Source organism: Orycteropus afer, unplaced genomic scaffold, assembly GCF_000298275.1.
Source record: "Orycteropus afer afer isolate SDZICR_OR568_19922 unplaced genomic scaffold, OryAfe1.0 scaffold00139, whole genome shotgun sequence".
Classification (NCBI taxonomy): Eukaryota; Metazoa; Chordata; class Mammalia; order Tubulidentata; family Orycteropodidae; genus Orycteropus; species Orycteropus afer.
In genome coordinates, this window is record NW_006921726.1 from 4763168 (window position 1) to 4784689 (window position 21522).

Sequence of the window (21522 nt, forward strand, 5' to 3'; positions counted from 1 at the left end):
TCACAGCGACCCCTCCTTGGGTTTCTGAGGCGTTATCACTACAAAAGTAGATTGCCCAATCTTCCTTCCAAGGAGTGGTTGATGGGTGTGAACCTCCAGCCTTCTGGTTAGCAGTCAAATGCCTTAGGCACTATGCCACAGGCACTATGCCACCAGAACACAATGAACTGTTGTGGAATTTCCATTCTTTGCAATGTTACCCATAATTTGCTATGATCCAAACAGTCAAATGCCTTTGCATAGCCAATAAAACACAGACAAACATCTTTCCGGTGTTCTTTGCTTTCAGCCCAGAACCATCTGACATCAGCAATAATATTACTCATTCCATATCCTCTTCTGAATCTGACTCAAATTTCTGGAAGTCCCCTTTCAATATACTGCTGCAACCCTTTTTGAATTACCTTCATCAAATTTTACTTGCATGTGTTGTTAATGATATTGTTTGATATTTCCCATGCTCTGTTGGATCACCTTTCTTTGGAATGGGCATGAATTTGGATTTCTTCCAGTCAGTTGACAAGGTAACATTCTTCCAAATTTCTTGACATAGATGAGTAAGTACCTCCAGTGCTGCATTCATTTATTGAAACATCTCAATGGGTGTACCATCAATTGCTGGAGCCTTGTTTTTTGTCAATTCCTTCAGTGTAACTTGGACTTCTTTCAATACTATTGGTTCTTGATTATATGCTACCTCATGAAATAATTGAACATCGAGCCATTATTTTTGGCAAAGTGACTCTCTTTTTTTTTTTTTTTTAATTTTTATTGTGGTTTGGGTAAATTTTACAGAGCAAATTCACTTTTTTTTTTTTCTACTTTATATTTGTATTTTTATTTGTTTTTACTTTTGCAGTTTTTCCTCCCCTCTCTTCTTTCCCCTGGTAACCAACAAAGAAAGTTTCCTTCCATATATAAACCTTGCCTTAACTTTTTACAATAATGAACCAATGTAATATTTGTCCTTCTGTGATTGACATATTTCACTCAGCATAGTGTCCTCCAAGTTCATCCATGTTACATGGTAGTTTGCAGATTCTACATTATTCTTTAGTGTTGGATAGTATTCCATTGCTGTTTTTGTTTTTGTTTTGTTTTTGATTTTTAAATTGTAATTTGGATGAAAGCTTACAGAGCAAACTCACTTTCCATAGAGCAGTTCACAAACACTTTGTTTCATGGTATTAACTACAATTTACCACAATGTAACAGCTCCCCTCCCACTTCCTCCCCATAGCTACTTCTTCCCTGTGTCCTTCCCTCCATGCAATCCTGCCCCCCGAGCTGTCTCCCTGTGCATACACAGCTCTTCTATTTTCCCATGATTATTCTCTCCAAGTGGTGTATCTACCTAGTATAAATGTTCAACTCATATTTCTGTCTTTTGTTTGGCTGGAAGCCACAGAAGTGAGTTCAATTCCAGACCTGAAGGGTAGCTAAGGGCCATAGACTCAGTGGTTCCATCAGGTTCTATCAGACCAGCAAACCTAGTCCCCTTTTTTCTTTTTTATTTTTTTCCCCCAAATGATTTTGAGTCTTGTCCCACATTGTTGTCCCACATGATCCAGGATCTCCTACATAGATACCCCTCTGAGTGGTTGGCAGTGGTAGCTAGGCAGCATCTAGTTCTTCTGGTCTCCTAGTCATATAGGCTGAGGATCTCATGGTGTACCAGTCTCTTGAACCAATTGTTTCCATGAATCTTTGGTTTTCTTCATTTTCCATTCTGGAAAAGAAGAGACCCATTGTTGTATCTAGATGGCCACTTGCAAGCTTTTAAGATCCCCGCCGCTACTTGCCAAGATAAGATGTGGAACAATGTTTTGTGTAGCATATTATGCCAATTGAGCTTAATGTCCCCTGTGACTATGATCCTGAGCTCACAGGTCCAAGTCTTGCTCCCTCTGGGTAGCTGGCAGTGGACAAGAAGTGACTACAATCTTGGCCCTTGTCAGCTCTACTATACACCTGAGGATTCTTATAGAACATACAAATACACTTGTAGAAACATTGTCTGCCAGCCCTATACATGGTCTTGGGCACACTACCCCCTGTATAGACATACCTAATAGTTCAGCCTATCCACTCATCTATCCACCCATATATCCATTTATGCCTTTACTGACAGTGCTATACTATATTTGCAAAAGGGTTCATCTTTGTTGTCTGACCTCCCATCTACCGCTCTATGTCTTCCTCTTCCTCAATGCCACTGTGTTGAACACTCACATTTAGTACATTACCCTTCTCTTCATCCAAATAATACTTGTCTCTACCAGCCACTCCTCGGAAAGAAGGTTGGACATTCCTACTTCCATAGTGATACTGCCTCAGAAACCTAAGGAGGGGTCGCTATGAGTCGGGGCCGACTCGATGGCAAATAACAACAACAACAACAACAACACCTATCTAACAGTGTTCCCTATCCTCCCTTCCACCCCTGGTAACCAACAAAGAAAATGTCCTTCTATATATAAATCTTTCCTTGACTTTTTACAATAATGGACTAATATAATATTTGTCCTTCTGTGATTGACTTATTTCACTCAGCATAATGTCCTCCAAGTTCATCCACGTTATGTGGTGTTTTGCAGATTCTTCGTTATTCTTTAAGGTTCTCTATTATTCCATTGTGTGTATGTACCATAGTTTGGTTATCCATTCTTCAGTTCATGGACACCTAGGTTATTTCCATCCTTTGGCTATTGTAAATTGAGCTGCAATGAACATGGATGTACATATATCTGCTCTTGTCCAGGCTCTTACTTCTTTAGGATATATACCCAGTAATGGAATGGCTGGGTCAATTAGTACTTCTAATTCCAACTTTTTAAGGAATTGCTATACTGTTTTCTACAGTGGTTGTATCATTTGACAGTCCCACCAGCAGTTTATGAGTGTCCCAATCTCTCCCCATCCTTGCCAGCATGTGTTATTTTCTGTCTTGTTGAACTTTATTAGTGCTGGAGCCAGATGGTATCTCATTGTTGTTTTGATTTGTACCTCTCTAACGGTTAATGGAGAGCTCTGGTAGGATAGTGCCTAAGGCATTTGACTGCTAACCAGAAGGCTGGAAGTTCAAACACACCATTCACTCCTGGGAAGGAAGGTTGGGTAATCTACTTCCATTGTGATACCTCCTTAGTAACCCAAGGAGGGGTCGCTGTCAGTTGGGTCTGACTTGATGGCACAAAACAACAACAACAATATTATAAATGTTATTGATTTCCTTATTTCTTTTTCAGCAATCTCTTTGCTGGTGTAGAGGAATTCAACTGATTTTTCAATGTTGATCTTGTATCCTGCTACAATGCTAAATCTCTCAATTAGTTTCAGTAGAGTTTTGACTGAGTCTCTTGGGTTTTCTAGGTGTGATCATATCATTAGCAAATAGGGATAGCTTGACTTCATTCTTACCAAATTGGATGCCTTTGATTTTCCTTTCTTCCCTTATTTCCCTGGCTAGGACTTCCAATACAATGTTGAATAGAAGTGGTGATAGAGGGCTTCCTTGTTTGGTTCCTGTTTACAATGAGAATGGTTTCAGTCTCCATTGAGAATAATGTTGACTGTTGGTTTTGCATATATGCCCTTCATTATGTTGAGGAGTATCCGTTTTGTTCCTATTTTGCTGAGAGTATTGATCAAGAATGGGTGCTGGATTTTATCAAATGTCTTTTCTGCATCGATTGATATGATCATGTGGTTCTTTTCCTTTGTTTTATTTAAGTGGTGGATAACATTGATTGTTTTTCTAATGTTGAACCATCCTTGCATACCTGATATGAACCTCACTGAGTCATAATGAATTATTTTCTTGATACATTATTGGGTTCTACTGGCTAGGATTTTGTTGAAGATTTTTATATCTATATTCAAGACAGTTACTGGTCTGTAGTTTTCCTTTTTAGTAATGTCTTTGCCTTGTTTTGGTATCAAGGTTATGCTAGCTTCATAAAATGAATTAGGGAGGATTCCATCCTTTTGTATGTTTTGGAATAATTTGAGTAGGATTAGTGTCAGTTCTTCTCTGAATATTTGGTAGAATTATCTGGTGAGACCGTCTGGGCCAGGACTTTTTTTGTTGGTAATTTTTTGATGACCTGTTCAATTTCTTCTTTTGATATGGATCTGTTGAATTTTTCCACATCAATGTCTGTCAGTTTAGGTAAGTGGTGGGTTTCTAGAAATCTGTCCATTTCTTCTAGATTTTCAGAATACATTTGTTGGAATTTGTTGGAATTTGTTGGAATACAGTTTTTCATAGTATCTTGATGTTATCCTTTTTATTTCACTTGGTTCTATTGTGGTGTCACCCATTTCGTTTCTTATTTGTCTTATTTGTATTTGTATTCTCTCCCTCTTTTCCTTTGTTAAATTTGCCAGCTGTTTGTCAATTTTATTAATCTTTTCAAAAAACCAACTTCTAGTCTCGTTGATTTTTTCTGTCGTTTATTTTCTGTTTAATTGATTTCTGCTCAAATCTTTATTTTTTTCCTTTGTTCTAGTGACTGTAGGCTTTTCTTGCCATTCTTTTTCTAATTGTTGGAGACGTTGGTTTAAAGTGTTGATTTTGGCTCTTTCTTCTTTTTTGATGTGTTCATTTATTGCTATAAATTGGCCTCGGATCACTGCTTTTGCTATGTCCCAAAGATTTTGGTATGCTGTGTTTTCATTCTCATTTGAGTCAAGGAATTTTTGAATTTTATTTTTTATTTCTTCTCTCACACAATCTTTCTTAAGGAGGTTTTTGTTCAATTTCCTTTTGTTTGCTCTTTTTCCATTGATCTTGCTATTGTTGATTTCTAATTTGATTGCATTTTGATATGAGGAGATGTTTTGCAACATTTCAATGTTTTTAAATTTATTAAGGCTTTCTTTATTGCCTAACATATGGTCTGTCCTGAAGAATATTCCATGTGCACTGGAAAAGAATGTATATTGTGCTGTTGTTGGGTGAGGAGCTCTGTAGGTGTCTATAAGGTCAAGTTGGTGGATCGTATTGTTTAGCTCTTCTGCATCTTTGTTGAGATTCTCTCCACTTCTATCTTTCATTGAAAGTGGTGTATTAAAATCTCTGACTACAACTGTGGAGTCATCTATTTGCCTTTTCAAATCTTTTAAAGTCTGATTTAAGTATTTTGGGGCTCTTTCATTGGATCCATAGATATTTATTATGGTTATATCTTCTTGCTCAATTGATCCTTCAGTCATTATATAATGTCCTTCATTGCTTCATAGGGTGTTTTTTGTCTTAAAGTCAATTTGATGAGAAATTAATATTGCACTCCTGGTCTTTTTGGTTGCCATTTGCTTGCTATATCTTTTTGTATCCTTTGATTTTAAATCTATTTTTCCCTTTTTCTCTAAGGTGTGTCTCTTGTAGACAGAACATTGAGAGGTTATGTTTTCTTATCCAGTCTGCAACTCTCCATCTCTTTAGTGGTACATTTAATCCATCAACATTCAGTGTAATTATCAACAAGTATGAATTGGTTGCTGTCATTTTGTTATGTGTTTTTTCATGGTCTTCCTGGTTTCTTTGTTCCATATAATTTTCTGTGCTGAGCTCATTATGTTTATGAATCAGGTTATCATTTCCTTTGTTGCTATTATTTTATTATGTGTTAATTTTTTGTGCTTGTTCTCTTCATTATTGTGATGTGAAGGGTTATTATTTTTCTTTCAGGTTACCCTGTGATATATAATTTTCACCCTGAATTTAGAACAGTCCATTTTATCTTGCAACTCTCTTGACTTCCTCACCATTCAGAAGTTCTGTAACTACAAAGTATTTTCCCTCTTTTTGGTTTTAGTTGTCCTCATTTGCCAATTGATGTCTCTGGTTCTCTGTTTACAATCTTGTAATCTCATTTTACTTTGGATATGCCCATAGCAGTGTTGGTTTCTGAGTTATGTCTTCTTGTACATTAATGGTAGGTTGTTGTTTACTTTTATTGGTTCTCTGTTCAAAGGACTCCATTTAGCATCTCTTGTAAGGTTGTTCTGGTTTTAACAAATTCCCTTAATTTCTGCTTATCTGGAAATCTCCTAATTTCACCATTATATTTCAGGCACAATTTTTCCCATATATAATTCTTGGTTGGAAATTTTTCTCTTTCAGGGTTTTATATATACCATCCCATTGCCTTCTCACTTGAATGCTTTCTGCTGAGAAATCAAAGCTTATTCTTATTGGTTACCCTTTGTATGTAACTTTTCATTTTTCCTGTGCCACTTACAGGAGTCTTTCTTTGTCTTTGGTTTTGATGAGTTTGTTAATGATATATCTTTGTGACTTTCTTTTGGGGTCTACCCTTTTTGGGGTTCATTGGACTTCCTGAATGGATATATTCTCATCTTTCATCATAGCAGGGAATTTCACTTCCAACAAATCTTGAACAATTTTCTCAGTGGTTTCATTTTTCTCTTCCTGTTCTGGAATTCCAGTTACAGGTAAATTATTCCCTTTGATAGTATTGCACATAAACCTTAGGCTTTCTTCATTTTGTTTTGATCTTTTTTCTGATTGGTCCCTTTCCAAAGAAGTGTTCAAGTATTTGTCTTCAATCTCATGAATTCTGTCTTCCATTGATTTAGTTCTACTCCTTTGCCCCTTCAACATGTTATTTATTTCTAAAATTTAGTATTAATCTTCTGGATTTCTATCTATAGATTTTATACAATTTCTAATTTTTCATTTATTTTGTCATTTTGTTGTCATTTTGTTGTCATATTGTCTTTTGAAATTGTTCTATGGTTTTCTCTCTCTTTTCCTCAATTTTGTCAGTGTTTTCCTTGATCTGTCTCTCAATCCATTGAAGGTATCTAAATATAATTCTTTTGAATTCTTTATTAGGGAATTCCAATATTGCTTCTTCCTCAGGAATATTTTCTGATCTATAACCTGGTCCCTTGTTTCTCATGCTTTTTCTTACTTCTTTGTGTAGACTGTGATGCTCTGTTGTCCCCAAGACATTGTGACATTGTTGTATTTAGATCTCTGTTAACTACTCTTAAAGAGTAGTAAGAGTGAGTCAGGTTCTTCTTGGTTGTTGTTTATCATTGCCAGTTGGTGGAGAAGGAAATGGTGGCTCTCACTTAGTAAGTGGAGCTGCAGGAGTTGTGGGAGTGGTTGTGTCATATGGGCCCTGTTGCTTTCTCCCACTCAGTTATACAAAAACAACAATGGAAGAACCATCAAAAAAGTAAAAGCAAGCAGACAAAAAACATACCACATAAACACATAGGAAAAATCACCAAAAAAAAGGAAAAATAAAAGAATAGAAAAAAAAAAACCCACAATATCTGAGGAGAGGGCAATTATAGAAAAAAGGTAGAGTAGGAGAATAAGGAAGAAAAAAATAGGAAAAATAAAAATAAGAAATAGGTTTAACCACGAGAAAGAAAGAAAAAATGGAACCATGAACAAGGAAGAGAGAAAAAGCTGAAAACTAGAACCTGGGAAAAGAAGAATAAAGAATAATAATCAAAAGGATAAAAGGACAACAACAATAATAATAATTTTAAAACAAACAAAAAGAAACTAAAAAAAAATTCTGGCAGGGTGGAGCAGTGTACACAATCTCTGTAAAAGCAAACAGACTGGGATGAAATTTCTGTCAGCCCAGAAGGTGGGTGGGAGTGAGGGATGACTGCACCTCCATTCACCAAGAGGTCATGTGATATAAGAATAACAAGGGGAATACTACACCTTTCCAGTCATTGGCGTCTGGAATGTCCTTGTGGTTCCTGGCAAGTGGAGCCTATCCTTAAGTCCCTGGAATCTGGGGGAATGCTGTCACTTTAAATATCCAAAATTGTCAAACTGTTTGTAAACATTCAAAATTGCTGTGCCCTCCAGACAGGCAAAAGTCCACAGTTCAGCCTGTCTCCCACTTTGCTGTTTCTACTTTTATTCACCAGCCACTAGAGCAGTCTTCCGTGTAGTCCTTGGATAGCAGGACTCATTTTTAGGTTAATGATTAAGTCCTAACACCACTCGACAATATTGAAACTGTCTGTGCCATCAGGATTGCTGCCAGACTATAGTTCCATATGTCTCTGTTTTTGGTGTTTTCATGCAAATTTTTCTACTAGTTGGAGTTTAGTCAACTTCTATATCCTTCCTTTCAAAGCTCAGGGGTCCAGGATTATCTTCTTTATCTGTGTTAATTGGTTCCCCTTTTCTTTGTTGAAGAAGGTCAGTGCAGTCTGGCTGATTTTTAGGTTAATTATTAGGTCCTAACACTATTTGGCAATATCGAAGCTGTCTGTGCTATTAAGATCGTTGCCAGACTGCAGCTCCGTATGTTTCCTTTTTTGGTGTTTTCATGAAAATTCTTCTACTAGTTGGAGTTTAGTTCACTGCTATATCCTTCCCTTCAAAGTTCAGGACTCCAGGATTATCTTCTGTATCTGTGTTAATTGGTTCCCCTTTTCTTTGTTGAAGAGGGTCTGTGCTGTCTTTCTGCCTAGTCCACCATCTTGCCAGAACTCCCAGCAAATTCACTTTCCATACAGCAGCTCACATACACTTTGCTTCATGACATTGACTACAATTTCCCACAATGCAATAGCTCCCCTCTCACTTCCTCCACATAGTTACCTCTTCCTGTGTCCTTCCCTCCCATGCACTCTTGCCCTCTGAGTTGTTTCCTTGTGCATACACAGCCCTTCTATTTGCTCATGATTGATCTCTCGAAGAAGTGTATCTACCTAATGTAAATATTCGTCTCATATGCCTGTCTTTTGTTTGTTTGGAAGCCATAGGAGTGAGGTCAATTCCAGACCTGAAGGGTAGCTAGGAGCTATAGTCTCTGTAGTTCCATCAGACTCTATCAAACCCGCAAACCCCCCCTTTTTTTTTTTTTTTTAATGATTTTGTGTTTTGTTCCACATTGTTCTCCCACTCTATCCAGGACCTCCTACATAGATCCCCCTCTGAGTGTATGACAGTACTAGCTGGGCATGAACCAGTTCTTCTGGTCTCATAGTTGTATAAGCTGAGGATCACATGGTGTACCAGTTGTTTGGACTAATTTTTTCCATGAATCTTTGGTTGTCTTCATTTTTCTTTGCTCTGGATGAGGAGAAACCCATCATTGCATTTTGATGGTTTCTTGCAAGCTTTTAAGATCCCAGTTACTACTCGCCGAAGTAAGATGTGGAACAATATTTTTTGTGTAGTATGTTATGCCAATTGAGCTTGATGTCACCTGCAACTATGGTCCCAAGCTGACAGGTCCAACTACTCATTCCCTCTAGGTAGCTGGCTGTGACCAAGAAGTAACTACAACCTTGCTCCTTGTCAGCTCTACTATATACCTGGGGATTCTTACAAATACACTTGTAAGAACATTGTCTGCCAACCCTATACATGGTCATGAGCACACTCCCCCCTGCATAGACATAGATAATAGTTCAGCCTGTCCACTCATCCCCCCCAATATATCCATGTTTGCCTTCACTGACAATGCAGTACTATATGTGGAAAGGGTTCATCCTTGTTGTCTGTACCTCTCGTGCACCTCTTTATGTCTTTCTTTTCCTCAATGCCACCATGTTGATCACTCAACACTATACATTACCCTTCTTTTTACCCAAATCAAAACACATCTCTACCTATCTAACATTGTTCTTTCCCCTCCCCTCCTACCCCTGCTAACCAACAAAGGAAATATCCTTCCATATAGAAACCTTCCTTGACTTTTTACAATAACAGATCAATACAATATTTGTCCTTCTGTGATTGACTTATGACGTCCTATAAATTCATCCACATTATGTGGTGTTTTGCAGATTCTATGTTGTTCTTTAGGGTTGCATAGTATTCCATTGTGTGTTTGAACCATAGTTTGGTTATCTATTTTTCTGTTGATGGACACTTAGGTTGTTTCTATGTTTTTGCTATTGTAAATACTGCTGTGATGAATGTGGGTGTGCATATATCTTTTCCTGTACTGCCTCTCACTTCATTAGGATATATACTTAGTAATGGAATCACTGGTATTTTTGGTAAAGTGACTCTTTTTGTTCCTTCTATCTTCTTTTGATGTTTCCCGTATCATTTAATATTTTTCCCTTAGAATCCTTCAATAGTGCAACTCAATGCTTGAATTTTTAATTTAGTTCTTTGAGCTAGAGAAGTGCCAAGCATATTTTTTCCTTTTGGTCTTTATAATCCAGTCTTTTCACATTTCTTATAATACTTTACTTTGTCTTCTCGAGCTGCCTTTTGAAATCTTCTGTTCAGCTGTTTTATCTTGTCATTTTTTTCTGTCTGCTTTAGCTATTCTCTGTTCAAGAGCAAGTTACACAGTTTCTTCTGACGTCCATTTTGATCTTTACTTCTTTTCCTGTCTTTTTAATGATATTTTGCTTTCTTCATGTATGATATTCTTTATATCATCTCACTACTCATCTGGTTTTTAGGCATTGGTTTGAAGATTGCTTCAAATCTTTTCTTCAGATGGTCTTTAAATTCAGGTGGGATATAATCAAGGCCTTATTTTGGCATTCATGGACTTGTTTTAATTTTATTCAGCTTCAACTCAAACTTGCATATGAGCAATTGGGGGTCTGTTCCACATCAGCTCCTGGCCTTGTTTTGACTGATGATATTGAGCTTCTCCATCACCTGTTTCCACAGATGTAGTTGATCGATTCCTGTGTATTCCATCCGGCAAGGTCCACATGTATAGCTAGTATTTATGTTGTTGATAAAAGATATTTGCAGTGAATAAGTCTTTGGTCTTACAAAATTCCATCATGTGATTTCCAGCATCATTTCTATCACTGAGGCCCTATTTTCCAACTACTGATGATTCTTCTTTGTTTCCAACTTTTGCATTCCAATCACGAGTAATCATCAATACATCTTGATTGCATGTTTGGTCAATTTCAGACTGCAGAAGTTGGTCAAAATCTTCACCTTCTTCATGGAAGAATCTTAAATTTGAATAAAAGTCATGTTAACTGGTCTTTCTTGTATGCATATGGGTATTATCCTATCACGGACAGCATTGTACTACAGGACAGATCTTGAAATGTTCTTTTTGATGATGCATGTAATACCATTCCTCTTTAATTTGTCATTCCTGGCATGGATCATATGATTGTCTGATTCACAATTGCCAACTTGACCATTTTATCTCACTAATGCCTAAGATATTGATCTTTATGCATTCCATTTCATTGTTTATAGTTTCACATTTTCCTAGACTTGTACTTCACGCATTCCACATTCTGATTATTAATGGATGTTTGCATCTGTTTTTTCCCCTTTTGAGTCATGTCCCATCAGCAAATTGAGGTCCTGGAAGTTCTTCTCCATCCACATCATTAAGGAGGAAGCAACTACTTTGAGGAGGCAGCTCTTCTCTAGTCATATTTTGAATGCCTTTCAACCTGAAGTATATCAGGAAATTTTTCAGGGCTATTCACAAAAATTTCCAGTAATGTTTCAGACAGTGCTTCACTGCTATTCATAAAGTTTTACCCTGGCCAATTTTTTGAGACACGTATGGCCTAATCCTTTTTTTCCAGTTCATTTCGGTCTATAAACTCCACTAAAACCTGTCCACCATTGATGACCCTGCTGGTGTTTGAAATACTGGTGGCATATCCTCTAGCCTCACAGCAACTATCAAGCCACCACAGTAGGACAGATTGACAGACAAATGGTGGTCTCAGAGTTTAGGTGTCTAGAAATCTGAATTCAGAGCACTGGCTCTAGGAGAAGGCTTTCTCTATATATATCTCTTGGATCTAGGAGGATTCCAGCACAGGGATTTTGGGTCCAAAGGATACTCTCTACTCCCTGTTCTGTTTTGGTGGTAGTAGGACCCCTTTTCTGCTTGCTTCTATCTCTTTTTATCTCTTGGAAGATAAAAGTTGTTGTAAGCCACATCCCCAGGGGAAGTCCCCTCACATAGGTCAGGACTGTGACAGGATTAATGGTGTTGCATAGCACCTAATCCTCTTAAAACTGATTGGATTATCATATAAGATCACATCATGAGAGCTCATTACATGAATTCTACATTGTATCATTAAATAACTGTCAAACCACTAAGAATCACGGCCCAATGCAGTTGACATAATTTTCATGGACACAATTCAATCTACAACATTGATATATTCCATATTCTTCACCAACACCATAATTCAAATGCATCAATTCTTCTTCAGTCTTCATTATGCATTGTCCAGTTTTCCCATATATATGTGATGATTGGAAACACCATCGCTTGGGTCAGATCCACCTTACTCTTAAAAGTGATATCTTTACACTTTTAACTGAAAAGAGGTCTTTTACAGCAGATTTACCCAATGAAATATCTCATTTTATTTCTTGTCTGCAATTTTCATGATGTTGCTTATTGGTCCAGTTGTAAGGATTTTTGTTTTTGTCCTATTCTTAGGTACTCATTCTCACAGTAATTTGAGGAGATAAAGTCAGTGTTTTAAGTGTGAATTAACTGTTTTAGAGAAACTGCATAGCTCTGTTGGCATTGTGCCCAAGGCATTTGACTGTTAAGCAGAAGGCTGGCAGTTCAAATCCACCAGCCACTCCTCAGAAGGAAGATTGCACAATCGACTTCCATAGAAAGACTACCTCAAAAACCCGAGGAAGGGTTGCTATGAGTCAGGACCAACTCAATGGCAGTGAGTTTGGTTTGGCTTGGTTTTTTATACAGAGAACTAGGGGGAATGATTGTCATAATCTGTGTGTGTGTGTGGGGGGGGTGTATTTAATTCTTATAATAATAATCTGCAATATGCAGATAATCAACCTTCCTTGCTAAAAGTGAAGAGGATTTGAAACACTTACTCATGATGATCAAAGACTGCAGCCTTCAGTCCAGATTACATCTCAACATAAACAAAATAAAAACCTTCACAACTAGACCAATAAGCAACATCATGATAAATGAAGAAAAGATAAAAGTTGTCAAGGATTTCATTTTACTTGGATCCACAATCAATACCCACGGAAGGAGCAGTCAAGAAATCAAACACACATTGCATTGGGCAAATCTGCTGCAAAAGACCTCTTTAAAGTGTTAAAAAGCAAAGATGTCACTTTGAAGACTAAAGGACACCTAACCCAAAATGAGAATTAGACAATATACTTAAAACTGAATAATAATAAAAATACTACATATTTAAGCTTGGGAATTATAACCAAAATTGTACTTTAAAGTGAAATCAACAGCTTTCAATGCATAGGAAATAGGATTGAAAGTTAATAAGCAAACTGTGGTGTAATAAATTACTTAGTGTGGTTTTTCTAACCATAAGTCTTTGTAAACTTCGAAATGGAATTTGCCATGAGCAACTGAAGAGCTCCTGATTGCTAAAGTTGTCCACCTGGGGTATTTCTGTAGGGAGTGGCACTAAAAAATGTTCTGGGAGGTTCTCACTCTCTCTCAGGTGTTTAGAAATCTGATGTTATGATTGGTTGGTTCAGCCACTCTGCCAGGCTCAAAAGACCTCCTAGAGGCAGAACTCTCTCTCTGACTGCTGGTTGAGGAAGACGTGCTGCTGAAAGAGACACACACTGCTGGGAAAGAGATGCAAGAGACATGCATTGCTGAGTGAGACACACAGGGATACTCATGCTGGGAGAGAGACTGTGGGTTGGGAGAGAGACTGAGTGTTTTTCCTGAACTTGAATTATAGCCTGGTGCTTCCCTAATAAACCCCATAATCTGTGAGTTCTGTGTGGTCACTGCAGTGAATTATCGAACCCAGGAGAGAGGTGGTGGGTGCTTTGGGTGGAACGGTTGGCAAAAGGGCTGGAGGGAGGCAGCATGTCTGGCCTTACAGGAATAGGCCTTGGGTTACTGGTGGTGATTCTGTCTTCCTCTTGTGCAGTTAGAGGAGGTCAGAACATGTGGCCTCCTTGCCCTTTTTGCACAAACCATACAGCTTGAATCCCCAAAGTAAAATAAAATAAAAACAAACCAAACAAAAGAAAATTAGAAGAATAAAATAATAAAGATAGAATAAGTTAATAAATTAAAAATAGTAAAAAAAATCAATAGATTCAGTAAAAACAATAGCAAAAATGAATAAAATATAAACAAACTCCTAGAAAGGAGTTTTAAATGTGAATACAGAAATAAAAATATTAATTATGATAAAGGAAACTTATAATAAAAATTCAGAAACTCATAAAGGAACTATTGCATACACAGTATTGCTTCATTAGTAACAGCAAACACTAATTTATGGGGGGACACAAGGGTAGGCAAGAAGATCAGGTATGTATAGATGAATGGGAATATACTCATGACCATCCATGAAAAGAAGAAAAAATATCACATTAAAGAATATTATAAACAATTTTAAGCTTTTATTTGAAGACTCAGAGTAAATGAACAATTTCTTAGAGGAAAAAAAAATGACCAAACTAAGTCATGAAAATATAGAAATTCCAATTAAACTACTAATAATTAAAGAAATGGACTGAACTGATAGTGAAAGGTATGCCTCTAGAAGAGAATTCAGATTTAAATATTCTGTTTGGTATGGTTTATCAAATTTTTTTAAAAAATGCTATTCTAACATTAATTACTCAATTAATTTTATGAGGCTGGTATAATGTTGACAGCAAAATAAACAACACCATAAAAAGGGAAAATTACAGACCATTTCCTTTTTCAATGTAGATGTAAAATTTCTTAATAACTAATAACTATTTTCAACCATTTATTTGAAAAACACATCATGACCTATAAGAATCACCCCAAAGAGAAAGCATAATTTAATATTTTGTTAAAAATATATCAGTATGACTCATCTCATTAATGAGAAAAAATACATCATCATTTGGATAAATCCAGTAAAAACATTTGTAAAATAAAATATACATTACTGGTAATGTATATTTATAAAATCAGGAATGTTTGTCTATACTTAACCTTACAGAGAATGTTAGAATATAAAAAATGCCCTTTTACTTAAAAGTGTACACTATTACTGAACATTTTGATCAAAGATTATATAGAAGAAATTTCATCAAAATGGAAAAAATACAGAGCAGAATTTCAAATTCTCTTGGACTCCAGACTCTCTGGAGCCCTGGGGGCTAGATGAACCACTGAAATTATTGTTTTGAGATAATCTTTAAAGTTTAAACCAGAGAAGTTCCAGTAAGATGGAGGACAGGCAGAAAGATTACACAGACCCTCTTCAACAAAGAAAAGGGAAACCAATTAACACATACAGAAGATAATCCTGGACCCCTGAGCCTTGAAGGGAAGGATACAGAAGTGGACTAAACCCCAACTAGCAGAAGAAGTTGCATGAAAATACCAAAAAAGGAGACATACGGAGCTGTGGTCTGGCAGTGATCTTGAGTGATCCTGATGGAACAGACAGCTTGGAGAGTGCCGAGTGGTGGTAGGACAGAAGAATTAACCTAAAAATCAGCCCTGCTATCCAGGGACTGCACGGAGGACTGCTCTGGTGGCTGGGAAATAAACAGAAAAGGCTAAGAGAAAGGCAGGCTGAGCTGTGGATTTTTGCCTGTCTGGAGGGCGCCACCATTTTGAATGTTTGCAAGCAGCTTGACCATTTTGGATATTTAAAGAGACAGTGCTCTCTCAGATTCCAGGGGCTTAAGAGCAGGTTCAGCTTGCCAGCAACCCCAAGGACACTCCGGACCTGCATGACTGAAAAGGTGGGACATTCCTCTTGTTACTCTTATACCCCACACCAACTTGGTGAATGGAGGTGCGATCATCCCCCACTCCCACCCACCTTCTGGGCCTGCAGGAACTCCATCCCAGTCTGTGTACTCAGACTGAGCTTGGGTGCCCTCCCTGTCCTCCACTGATATTTTTTTTCTTTTTCTTTTTTGCTTTCTTTTTTCTGGTGTTTCATTTGCTTATATTTGTCTGTTTAAAAACTACTATTATTATTAATACTTTTGTCCTTTTTACTATTATTTTTTTTTCTTTCCCTCCCAGGTCCTAGCTTTTAGCTTTTTTTTCTTTTCCCTGTTCCTGGTTGAAATTTTTTTTTTTTTTTAATTTAATTTTTCCCCCCTTTTTTCTCATGGTTAACCCCATTCTTTTTTTTTTTTCTTTTTGCATTTTTCCCGTTTTTTTCCTTCATTATTCAACTTCTCTACCTTTCTTCTCCTAGTGTCCTATCCCCAGACATTGCAGGTTTTCTTGTTTTTTTCTTCTTCTTTTCCCCTTTTTTCTTTTTTTGGTTACTATTCCTGTGTGATTACATGGTGTGTTTTTTGTCCATGTGCTTTTAGCTTTTTGATCATTATTCAATTGTAATTTTTGTATAACTGAGTGAAAGAGAGCAACAGTCCCCATAAGACAAAACTAACTATACCCACACCTCCTCCAACTTCACTTACTGAGTGAGAGCCACTACTTCCTTCTCCACCAATGGGCCAATGATTTAAAAAAAAAAAAAAAAAAAATGCCAAGAAGAGCCTGAATCACCATTGGCTGCTCTTCACAAACACTTAACAGAGATCTAAATACAACAAAACCACGATGCCTCGGAGACAACAGATCATCACAGTCCACACAAAGAAGCAGGATAAAGTGGTAGAAAAAAGGGAGCAGGATACAGACCCAGAACATATCCCTGAGGAAGAAGCAACGTTGGAATTCTCTGAAAAGGAATTCAAAATAATTATTTTTAGGTATCTTCAAAGGACTGAGAGACAGACAGAAAAACCCTAGAAGAATTCTGGAAGAAAATACAAGAACAAAATGACAAAAAAAAAAAAAATATATGAAAAATTAGAAATTATAAATCTACAGATAGAAATTCAGAAGATTAATACTAAATTGCTGGAAATAGATAAAACATTGCAAGGGCAAGTAAGTAGAATTGATGCAGTGGAAGACACAATTAATGAGATTGAAGACAAATTCCTGAATACTTCTTTGGAAAGGGATCATTCAGAAAAAAGATTAAAACAAAATGAAGAAAGCCTAAGGTTCATGTGTGATACCATCAAAAGGAAAAATTTACATGTCATTGGGATTCCAGAACAGGAAGAGAAAAATAAAACCACTGAGGAAATTGTCAAAGATTTGTTGGAGGAGAACTTCCCTGATATGATGAAAGATGAGAATATATCCATTCAGGAAGTCCAACAAACCTCAAACAGGATGGACCTGCATAAAGGGCAAAGAGGCCAAATCTTCTGAGCTCCTCTAATCCCACAAGAGGAAGACAGGCTCACCATCAGTAACACAAGGCCTGTTCCTGCGAGGCCAGATATGCTGCCTCCCTCCAGCTCTTTCACAAACCGTTCCTCCCAAAACACCCACCATCTCTCTCCTGGGTTTGATAATTAGCTGCAGTGGCCCCACAGAACTCACAGATGATGGGGTTTATTAGGGAAGCACCAGATTACAATCCAAGTTCAGGAACAACATTCAGTTTCTCTCCCAGCCCACAGTCTCTCATCCAACAGTCTCTCTCAGTCTCTCCCAGTCTCTCTCCCAGCAATGCATGTCTCTTGGTGTCTCTTTCTCAGCAATGTATGTCTCTGGGTGTCTCTTTCTCAGCAGCACATCTTCTTTAGCCAGAGGTCAGAGAGAGTTCTGTCTCTAGGAGATCTCCTTTTGAACCTGGAAGAGTGGCCAAAGCAATCATAACATCAGAATTCTAAACACCTGGAAGAGAGTGGGAACCTCTCAGAACATTGTTTAGTGCCACTCCCAACAGAAATACTCCAGGTGGACAACTTTAGCAGTCAGGAGCTCCTCAGTTGGTCATGGCAAACTCCACCTTGGAGTTTACAAAGACTTATGAGTAGAAAACTACACTAAGTAATTTACCACACCACTGGCCACCCCTTGGCTTTTCTAGCCATTTATCCCTTTCATACTTCAACAATTCACATTCCCTTCACCATCAGTTTAAGATTAACCACATCCATGAAAGCGTGTAAGCCAGCCACTTCATGCCTTTATCTCTACCCATTTTAGAGAACCAATTTCTAATTTGCCCATCTCTATCAAACCAGTACTCTGAGAAGACAAGCACAATCCTTTCTCTCTGGAGAATCTTCTGTTCTGCTTTGAAACTTCAGGCATCTGGATCCATAAACAAGCAAAGTCCAGCCCAGCACAAGCCATCACATTGCAGCAACTTAACACAAGCTCAGTGTTAAACATCTTCCTCTTCCTTTGATTGGGTTCTGGTCAGCTCAGCCCTAGCCAGGCCAGCTAGGTCATGGGTACCAGCTGCCAAGTTTGGGAGTCACACTCTTCCCTTCACTTCAGACCAGCCAGCACCTTCTCTCACATCTTCAGTCCTCAGGGACTATTTCAATGCCCATAGGCTCACAACTCATTGCACTTCAGACCAGCCACCCTTCCTCTCATCCCCTGCCTCCGTAGCCTAGGTTAAAGGGTACCAAACTCAGCCTGTTCCTTCTTTGCTACACTTTCCCCATTTCCACTCAGGTGGACCCAGGTGGTCACAAGGGAATAACATACAAGTTTACTACTCACTGACTTCCTTTAACTTTCAGTCCTGGAAGGGGTTTCTCTCATGGACCATGACTTTCCTGTCTCCATGCACCCAAAACCAGTCTGCTTGTTGAAATTCAAAAAGCCAAACAGTCATTTTTTTCTCTTCAGGTCCTCTTTTCAAATGCAAATCTACCATTCCCTCAGTAGTACTGGGTGGGGCTCAGGTTTTCTACCTAAACTCCTAGTACTTTTTACACACAGGGCTTAAAACAAAAGCCTGTGCTTCTGCTGGGAAAATTCTATTTCCCCTTTTAACATATCCAATCAAGTACTGGTTGAAGGCGGACTTACATGCTCTCTGTTATCCATATGCCCCATAATCATTTCTAATGTACAAACAGGTAAGAGACCATTCAATACCCATATTACATTCAGGTAAACACACAATCCAAAACACATAATCTGTTTAAAGACATTCCAAGTTCATCTTTTCACCTTGATTACCTTCCTATTCTATGTATATAGCCTTGGGTCTTTGGCTGGGTGTAACCAAAAGCCCTAACCTCTGGATCAATTATCTCCCTTAAGAGGTAACACCAAACAAAGTAACAATCTAAGAATCCTAAGTTTCACTTCCCAGTCCCCTTCCTTCTTTCTTTTACAAAGTCTCATGCTTCTTTGAGTCTGGAGCCACTGCAATGAATCCCACGGCTTATGACACCAACTGCAAAAAGTGCAAGGAGGCCACATCTTCTGATCTCCTCTAACCCCACAAGAGGAAGACAGGATCACCGTCAGTAACACAAGGCCTATTCCGGCAAGGCCAGACATGCTGCCTCCCTCCAGCCCTTTCACCAACCGTTCCTCCCAAAACACCCACTACCTCTCTGCTGGGTTTGATCATTCACTGCAGTGGCCACACAGAACTCACAGATGACGGGGTTTATTAGGGAAGCACCAGGTTACAATTCAAGTTCAGGAAAAACATACAGTTTCTCTACCAGCCCACAGTCTCTCACCCAACAGTGTCTCTCAGTCTCTCCCAGTCTCTCTCCCAGCAATGCATGTCTCTTGGTCTCTCTTTCTCAGCAGCATATGTCTCTCATCTCATTCTCAACAATGTGTCTCTCAGTGTCTCTTTCTCAACAGCACATCTTCCTCAACAAGAGGTCAGAGAAAGTTCTGTCTCTAGGAGATCTCCTTTTGAACCAGGCAGAATGGCCAAACTAACCAGTCATAACATCAGAATTATAAACACCTGGGAGAGAGTGGGAACCTCTCAGAACATTGTTTAGTGTCACTCCCAACAGAAATACCCCAAGTGGAAAACTTTAGCAATAAGGAGCTCCTCAGTTGCTCATAGCAAACTTCACCTTGGAGTTTACAAAGACTCATGGGTAGAAAAGCCACACTAAGTAATTTACCACACCAGAGACTCCAAAAGAAAATCACCAAGACACATCATCATCAATCTCATCAAAACCAAAGAAAAAGACAGAATCCTGAAAGTAGCACGGGAAAAACAAAAAGTTACTTACAAAGGTCAGCCAGTAAAAATTAGCTCTGATTTCTCAGCAGAAACCATGCAAGTGAGAAGGCAATGGGATGGTATGTATAAAACCCTGAAAGAGAAAAAATATCAAGCAAGAATTATATACTGGAAAAATTATCCCTCAAATATAATGGTGAAATTAGGAGATTTCCAGATAAACAGAAACTAAGAGAATTTGTTAAATGAATACCAACCTTACAAGAGATGCTAAAGGGAATCCTTTGAACAGAGAACCAAAAATAGCAAATAACAACTAACAATTAATACACAAGATGACATAACCCAGAAACCACAGCTATGGAGATATACAAAGTAAAATGAGCTTATAAGATTATAAACGGAACCAGAGACATGAATTGGCAAATGATAACAACTACAAACAAAAAGAGGGAAAATACTGTGTAGTTATAGAATTTCTAAATGATGAGGAAGTTAAGAGAGTTGCAACATAGAATGGACTGTTATAAACTCGAGGAGAAAATTATAAATCATAGGGTAACCTCAAAGAAAAATGATAAACCTTCACATCATAATAAAAAAGAAAACAAGCACAAATATTCAGTATGTACTAATATAACAGCAACAATGGAAATGATAACACAATTCATAAATATAATGAGCTCAGCACAGAAAATAATATGGAACAAAGAAACTAGGGACACCATGAAAAAACACATAACACAATGACAGTAACAAATTCATATGTGTCAATAATTACACTGAATGTTAATGGATTAAATGCATCACTCAAGAGACGGAGAGTTGCAGATTTTATAAGAAAATAAAACCCATCTGTATGCTGCCTACAAGAAACACAACTTTAGAGATAAAGATAAAAATACACTAAAAGTTACAGGTTGGAAAAGCATATATCAAGCAAATGGCAATAGTAAGACAGCAGGAGTGGAAATATTAATGTCTGATCAAAGTGACTTTAAGACAAAAACAACCATATGAGATAAGGAAGGACATTATATAATGATTAAAGGATCAAATGAACATGAAAATATAACCATAATAAATATCTATGGATCCAATGAAAGAGCCCCAAAGTATATAAATCAGACTTTAAAAGAGTTGAAAAGCCAAATAGATGACTCCACAGTCATAGTGGGAGATTTTAATATACCACTTTCATTGAAAGACAGAACAATTGGAAAGAAACTCAACAAAGATGCAGAAGAGCTAAACAATACAATTCACCATCTTAGCTTTATAGACATCTACAGAACACTTCACCCAACAGCAGCACAATATACATTCTTCTCCAGTGCACATGGAATATTTTCCATGATAGACCATATGTTAGGCCATAAAGCAAGCCTTAATAAATTTAAAAACATTGAAATACTGAAAAGCATATTTTCACATCATAACGCTATCAGATTAGAAATCAACAATAGGAAGATGAACAAAAAAAAAGGGTAAACACATGGAAACTGAACAACACCCTCCTTGATAAGGATTGGGTAAGAGAAGAAATCAAAATTGAAATTC